A 7,684-nucleotide genomic window follows, 5' to 3' on the forward strand; every position below is an offset into this window, starting at 1 on the left:
TCTATGACAATGACAAAAACAGACAAAACACCAATTCAGAAGTTAAACATTTATTCTTTATTTTTTAATTTTTATTGGAGTACAGCTGATTGATTACAATGTTGTATTTATTCTTAACTCTGTGAGTTCCAGCTATGTTACTACTGAAACAACTGACACTTAAAATTATGGTCTAGTGGGGCCACCAAAACCCTAAGGCCTCACTGAGATTTCTCTGCTGCCTACAGGCCCTTTCTCCAGCATGACCTAAATTTTTCTCTAATATCAATGACCTCCAAAACCATGATTCTCATGAAAGGAAGCCCCAAACAGCCACCGGAGTCAATACTTGTCAATGTTCCTCCCACTACTGCCCCGTCGGGAGAATGAAAGCCCAGGCTTCACCAAGATCCAGCCAGTGTCTCCTGACCAAGCCTCAGTGGATACTGCGGGCCACCCCGGAATGTGCCTTAGTGGCCAGTACAACTCGTGCCCCACTTGCCCGGTTCAGGGTCCCAGGGGGCCAGGCATTCTCAGGCAAGCTCCCCTTCTCACCAGTGTCTCTGACACACTGCATTATTGTTCACATCGGCAATATTGTTTAGATTTACACACAAGGACAGGGAACTTCAGGCTCTCATGAGCAATCCACACAGCTTTCTCCAAGTCTGACTCAACATTCAGTCATACTTTTATTTCTGCAGTTTTTACTTTTCTGCAACCTTTTTAGTGCTGCTTCCTACTGCTTCAAAAAAAAAATTCTCATTCATCTTTCCTTTGGGCCCCCAGATTTCATGGCAGTCAGCCTCTGGGGCACACAAACCATTCCAAATCAATACACACTCCCTCTGCAAGAAATTTTGGAACTAACAATACCCTAGCTTTCTCCAGAGTTGCTGAGAAGTACAAAATAAGAGTCTCTTTGTATCAGGAAAGATGTTCATAATCTATTCAAATTTATTTATATAAAATCAGTCAACTGTGGAGTCTTCACTAATACTTAATAAAACAGGTCAACACTAGCCAGCAGAAGTGAGAAGTAGTAAACCGCCTCTACTCAGATCTTCGTGAGTCTGTGACACAAAAATGTCCCAGTTAAGGTAGGAAGCCTTTCAAGTACTGCCAAGGTTCCCTTTCACTTGCTTCTTTACCATCTAGCCAATCTACCTGATAACCAGATGTCAGTTCATAAACATCCAAAACGTGAAACAAACTGGGGATTGATCCAAATAGTAACTTTCTCTCCTCCCAGTAAAGAAAAATAAAGGGGGAGGGGGGAAGAAAGGGGGTTTCCGCGGCAACTAAATCTAAGCCAAAGTCAAAAGGCCACAAAAACAAATCTCCAGTCATCTCAATCCAGACTGCAGCAGGGGAAAAAACCCATTCCCACTGGAAGCACCGTGGATTTCAAGGACAATCAAGACGTTTAGCATGAATCTACACCAAGCCTCTGATCAGTAGGGAAAGTGAGCTTTTCAAGTTTGATCAAGTGACAGCCAACATCTATGGAGCAAAAGACAACACAGGTCAATCCTATTTGTCATTACAAAACAGCTTTACCAGCACAGGAAGAATAATAGCATTGCTGTTTAAGACAAACCAAACCAAGGAGGGAAGTGGAAGTTAACTATTTAATATCTATGAGAAACAAAGGTGTAACTACTTCATTCTTTGGCAACAGACTTCTGGCAATCTCAAACCACCGAACCAACAATTACAAGCTCTTTCCTCTGAAGCCTTTAGGGCCTCTCACTAAAATTCTGCTTACTTACACCATATTACTCAGTTCACAAGATGAGTTATCTGGCCTCAGTGCAAAGGACATCTCTTGTCGGTGCTACCTCCCCCCTAAGACTAAAAGTCCTTAAGTGCCTGTTCATGAGTGAACCCCTAATACTGTTCCTGACAGAGCAAGGATTCAATATATTTGCTGATCAAATAAATGAAGACTAGATAGCAACATTCATGGCTTTCCTGTGAAGGATCCCATTATCTACCTGGCAATGCTCTGTTCCCACCACCTCCATGCCACAGCACTGCACTGGGTTTAGGGCAGCCAGGAGTGGAGGAGACTTGTGTGATACTGTATGATATCTCTTATGTGCAAATTAAAAACAACACAAATGAATATACATGCAAGACAGAAACAACCTCCAGTTTAGGGGCTTCACTGGTGGCTCACTGATAATGAACCTGCCTGCCAATGCAGGAGATGTGGGTTCGATCCTGGGTCAGGACGATCCCCTGGAGAAGAAAATGGCAACCCACTCCAGTAGTCTTGCCTGGAGAATCCCATGGACAGGGAAACCTGGCAGGCTACAGTCCACGGGGTCTCAAAGGGTCAGACACAACTGAGCGACTACTCACACAGAAGAAACAGACAGCGGAGTGGTCACCTGTCATTCTCAGCATCTCAGTGAAAGTCGCTCAGTCGTGTCCGCCTCTGCTAACTCACCGATGCATAGCCATGGACCAAACTTCAGGACGAAGGATTAGATCTCCCGGATCTCCCTTTCATACATCCAGACTTTAACATTCAGTTGGCAAAAATCTGTAGTTTTATAGTAACATTCTTCCCACTCAATACACTAGGATCGTCCGTCTTCTAAGGATGTGAGAGAAAAGGATTTCTCTTTCACTGCACTTCATCTCCCCAGAGGCAAGAACACTCGCCCACTCCGGTCAGAGTCCAGGGCTTAGGCAAGCCCCTTATGGGAGCAAGCAAGGGTCACCGTGTTAAAAGATAAGCATACAATCTGCCTCTCTCTTGCCTTGCCAAGGGCAGAGCTGGCAAATCAATCCAGGGCTAACTCTCTGAAAACAGGCCTTCATTAAAATAATAGTAATAATGAAGCTGGCATCTAAAAACAGAATTGACAGCTGACTGACAGGATGAGGGCAAAAAAAGACAAAACTCAAAAATCACCGCAGAATAAGGCTATTTAGCATAGCCATTAAGAGCCCTGAACATCTGAGAGTGGTAAGTTTCAACACAGTATGTTCATGGATTCTCATGAAGCAACAGAGAAAAAAAAAGTTTCTCAATTACTTTATAAAATTAAAAAAAAGTTTTTAAAGTTCAGTCTTCAGGCACCTGAAAATAATGTATGTATACCATCTTTCCCCATTACTAAGTCATGTCCAAGTAGAATCGAGGTATAGACAGAGCTCACAGATAACAGAATTCCTTGACCCACACGTAGGTCCTAAAATCTGTGGTCTAGTGGTTCCAAAACCTGGTTGCACATCAGTATTACTTAGGAGCTTTTAAAAACATTCTCACTCTCACCACACATTTACAGAAGTGGGGTCCATCACCCACGGTCTTGAAAAGTATTCCAAATGATCCCAAAGCAGGTCAGACCAGCACCTGTCTGCAGCAGGCTTTCTGACCTCAGCACTACTGCCGTCCGGGCTGGCTGACGCTCTGTTGAGGGAGAGGTCGCCATCTTGTGCATCACAGGGTGCTCACTGCATCCCTGGTCTCTACCCTCTAGAAGCCACTGCCCAACCCCACAGATGTGACAAGCAAAATTTATTTCTCCAGACATCACCAGATGATTCTTGGGGGCAAAATCCACCCCTCTCAAGTTGAGAACTTCTGCTCTAGAGTAAATAAAAACCCAGTCATCTGAGGCTCCCTTAAGAAAGGAAAAAAATAAGAAAACTTCCTAAAGCCAAGAGATCAGGTCTATTTTTTCCATCCAGCTCACCTAAGAAAAAGCGGTCAACTCCACTCGGCCACACCAGGGCTCGGATCTTGACTTATGAGAACCAACCGCAGCCTCTTGTGCTTTGTACGTAAATAAACTCAGTGCTGAGTTTTAATTGAGCAGATGGTTACAAGAACTTCACTGCCACTACCATTCTTAACGATTCTATATCAGTAAGAAAGCAGTGTAAAATTTTAGATGAATATATACTCAGGCTACCTCTCAAATATCCAAAATATAAAACCACAGATACAAGTTTATCAAAGAAGCAAACTAAATACCAATCCTGACAAATACTGTCTTAAGGAAGATGTCTCATCTGTAATAAGCACATTATCTCTGTACCACATCAGTGCCAAAATTTATTTCAAAGAGACTAAGCAAACCTCACCCTGTCAGGCCTTAATTTCGTCACTATTCATTTTCTGTCCAGTTATGGTCTGATTCTCAAATTGCCAGGCAGTTAATTGAAACCAGCAAGTTTTGTTCTGCTATACTTTACACAAAAGCTAGTTTTCTAATCTAAAACAATCTTCTTCCTGTTCTTCAGTAAGTTACACCAACAAGATGTTCATCTCTACTTAAGACGGAGTCTATCAAAATAACATTTCCCAGGGCAACAAAGCAAGCCAGGTCCCAAGCAGGTAATTCCAGGGGAAGGACAAGCCTGGTTTCAAGCAGCAGGGAGAAGAGCACAGGGCAGGAATCAATAGACTGAGTAGACGCATGAGTGGATGGCATTCTGTTAAATATTCTAGACTCTCTGATCAAACATAACTGAAATGCAAAATAACTTTGAAAGCATCCACCCAGGACCACAGTTATTTCCCAAACTATCTTCGCTGAAGAATATCTCAATACACTGTAACTTTTCAAACCTCAATAAAAGCCCAGGAGTACACTAAGAAATTCTGGAGTTACTACTGATTTGGGGGCCAATCACACGCAATAAGTGGTATTCAAAAGTACAGGAGGAACAGAATCTGACGTTAGCTCCTGGTGGGCTTTTATTTAACCATCTCTTCAACAAGCCAGTCTGAGACATCACCACTAATGACTCCAGAAAACGTCTGTAAAAGTAATCAATCCTCAGCCACCCTCTCCTGGGTGACTCTCAGCCCGAAAGACTCAAAAACACAGAGCTTTCTAAAGACAGTCACCAAAAGCCAGGGCTTAGACACTCACGTGACTTCCCAATATATCTAAACATTTAAAAATCAAATCCAAATTAATAATAGCCACTAAGTGCTAAGCGGATTCCTCATGCCAGGCACCGTTTCTAGCTGCTTTACACATATTAACTCATTTCCTCCCGACAGAATTCTGAGGCAGACACTGTTATTCCCGTATTACAGAAGAAGCAGAGGTTGAGGGACTTGCCCAAGGTCACAGCGCCAGAAAGTGGTGAAGTCAAGATTTGGAAACCACGCCGTCTAACTCGACAGCAAAGGAAGCTCCAACACCACCCCTTAAGTGGATTTTCCAGCGGCTGGATATCTAGAGCCTCTTTCCCACTTGCTGCCTACTTACAACGTGACCTTGAGGACAAAATCGCAGTCAATTCCACGTTAACAAAACAGCCACATTCACAAGTGCTGCGACGATAAGAGACAACAACCCCCAAGCGCCCTCCCAGAAAAGCAAAACAGAAAAGCTCGATCCGACCCACAGAGAAAATGGGTTAAGTACAGAGATTACTCGGAGCTCGGAGGGTGAAACGCCAAGACACACAGGTGCATCCAAGGACTCATGCCGTCCACCTCCAACCAAGAGTCCAAGTTGTGGTCAGAGCAAGCCGGACCGCAGGAAACCCCTCCAAGGGAGCGGGGAAAGGGCTTCTTTAAGAGGGAGGTACTTGCGGCCGAGAGAAGGACCACCCCCCCCCCCAACCCTAGCGCATATTCGCCAGGGAGGCTTTCGCGACCACGTCTGCGCTGGAGTCGCAACCCTGGAGTTTAAAAAAAAAATCACTCGGAAGGAGGTTTTAAACACTCCGAGCCGGGCACCGGCGTATCCCGCTGACTCTGCGGCTAAAGAGCAGAAACCCACAGAACTTGTTTCCCAGAGAACCGAGTCCAACAATGGCCTCTTCGCGAGTCTCCGGCGAGCCGCCGCCGCCTCAACTTGACACGCTCCGGGGCCCGCGCCCAAAGAACTTGTCCGGGGCCCGCGGGCGGCGAGTGGTGCTCGCTCGGGGCGGGCCGGCCGGCGCGGAGCGGGGCCCGGCCGGGTGAGGGGCGCGCCCGGCCTCCACCCGCCCGCCCGCCGGGCCAGGCCGCGGCCGTCAACCCGGGCGCAAAGTTCGCCGCCGCCCGGCCCGCGGCCCGACTCGGCGGGGGCCCCCGCAGTGGGCGAGCGGGCGGCTGACAGGCGCGGGCGGGGACGGGCCAGGGAGCCCGGGCGCCGCGCCTCCCCGGCGGCCGAGAGGCGAATTCCGGGGGGGAGGGGAGGGGGCCGGGACGCTCCCTCCCCGCGCCGCCGAGACCGGGCGGAGGGGCCCCGCCGCCGCCGCCGCCGCCGCCCGCGCGCCGCGCACCCAGCGCACCCCGCGCCGCAGCCCGCTCCGCCGCGCCCCCCCCCCCCCCCCCCCTCATTACCTGGAGGTGCCCGCGACTCGCCGCTAGTTGCGCTCAGGCGGGAAACGCGCTCACCGACACCATCAGCGAAGCGCCCAAAATGGCGGACGTATCAAGCAGGCCTTGAGTTCCCCCCGCCCTCCCTCCGAGCGCCTCGCGGCCAATCACGGCCCTGACCCCGCCCCCGGCTCCGCGCTCATTGGCCTTCCTCTCCCGCCCCCTGCCGCCTATTGGATCACCCTGCGGCCCCTTTGACCCCACTCCGATTGGCTCGCGGGCGCTGTCCGTCAAGGGCGAGGGGGCGCATTCTTTTCCCATGGACTTGACGGATCCGGAACCTCTAGGACCCCGGAGTCTGGAGCCAACAAATCAGAAACCGAGGGAAACCTTGGCTGGGTTCCCCCCAACTACGCCATAGCAACAGCAGGGCCTTCTCTTGACGGACGGCTGGGGCCACCAATCGGATGGCCAATGCTTTTTTAAAACTAAAGTGAGCCAAGCCAATCATGGCAGTAGGTACAAGAACCAATGGGGTAGCGAGACCCGCAGGCAGGCAGGCAGGCCGGAGGGCTTGGGGGAAACCGGTGATGACGTGAGCCACCATGTGTTTCCCTGGCGGAAGTCCGCTGAAAGCTGGGGAATTAGCTCAAGTGGTAGAGCGCTCGCTTAGCATGTGAGAGGTAGCGGGATCGATGCCCGCATTCTCCATGGCTGAATTTTATAAAGTTGGGGAGGGAGCGGGGAAGTTGGCGGTCAGTGTCACTTGCCTCGTAAAGGTGGAGTTTGTACCAGGAGATGTGAGGACAAGGTGTGTTAGGTATCCCTATCTGTGAACCCGCCCCTACTAGGGAGGAAAACTGGATGGATTGCGGGGGTGTTTTCTTCCTTTTGCCTTGCGGAAGAATTTATGCAGAAGCTGCTGCTTCAAATCTAGTGACCACTCGCTCTGTGCCCCGCCGGCCGGGGTACGCAGGAGCAGAGGGTCCCGGACGTCAAACTCCACCTGAGCAACACAAGTGAAGAGGCCGCAGAGCGGTGGCGGTGGTGGTCCTGAGCAGGTGACGTTTCCACCCACGGGACACGGAGGACAGAGCCGCGGGGCTCGGCGCGGGTTGGCAATGAGGGCTCTGGGCAGGGAGACTGGCAGGTGTCTCTGGGGGCACTGGCTTGGTCAGGGATGATCACTCCGGCTCAAGGAGCGGAGGCAGGCTTTTACTGTGCGGCTTCCCCCAGCTACCTCCCAGAGTCCAGGCCTGAGCAAAGTGACAGGGCTTGGCCACTGGGCTGCCTTGCCAGTGCTTTCCCTCTGCACCCCTTTGCCTCGGCCCCAGCTGGCCTTCCACCTCCCTGACTCAAGACTCTCTGAGCGCCACCGCCCCACCCCCCCACCCCCCGCCCGTGCCAAATGGCAGGGAG

General features: G+C 50.1%; 1 protein-coding gene and 1 non-coding gene across 9 annotated transcripts in view; one reads left to right on the plus strand and one right to left on the minus strand.

The window, feature by feature from the left end:
* The window catches only part of PPP6R3 (protein phosphatase 6 regulatory subunit 3), a 123,243-nt gene extending 116,841 nt beyond the window's left edge, over window positions 1-6,402 (minus strand). For 6 of the 8 annotated variants that reach the window (XM_061161983.1, XM_061161973.1, XM_061161963.1 and 3 more), the window contains exon 1: window positions 6,290-6,396. The gene's annotated coding sequence lies outside the window, so the exon portion shown is untranslated. Of the gene's footprint in view, window positions 1-3,692; window positions 3,835-6,289 lie in introns of those variants that run through there. The other 2 variants (XM_061161922.1, XM_061161931.1) reach the window with 2 other exon arrangements.
* A 501-nt stretch (window positions 6,403-6,903) lies between these two features.
* TRNAA-AGC (transfer RNA alanine (anticodon AGC)) lies at window positions 6,904-6,976 on the plus strand. Its single transcript has one exon. It is a non-coding gene; the product is annotated as a tRNA-Ala (tRNA).
* The last annotated feature ends 708 nt before the right edge of the window (window positions 6,977-7,684 follow it).

The sequence above is a fragment of the Dama dama genome, chromosome 2 (assembly GCF_033118175.1).
Source record: "Dama dama isolate Ldn47 chromosome 2, ASM3311817v1, whole genome shotgun sequence".
Lineage (NCBI taxonomy): Eukaryota > Metazoa > Chordata > Mammalia > Artiodactyla > Cervidae > Dama > Dama dama.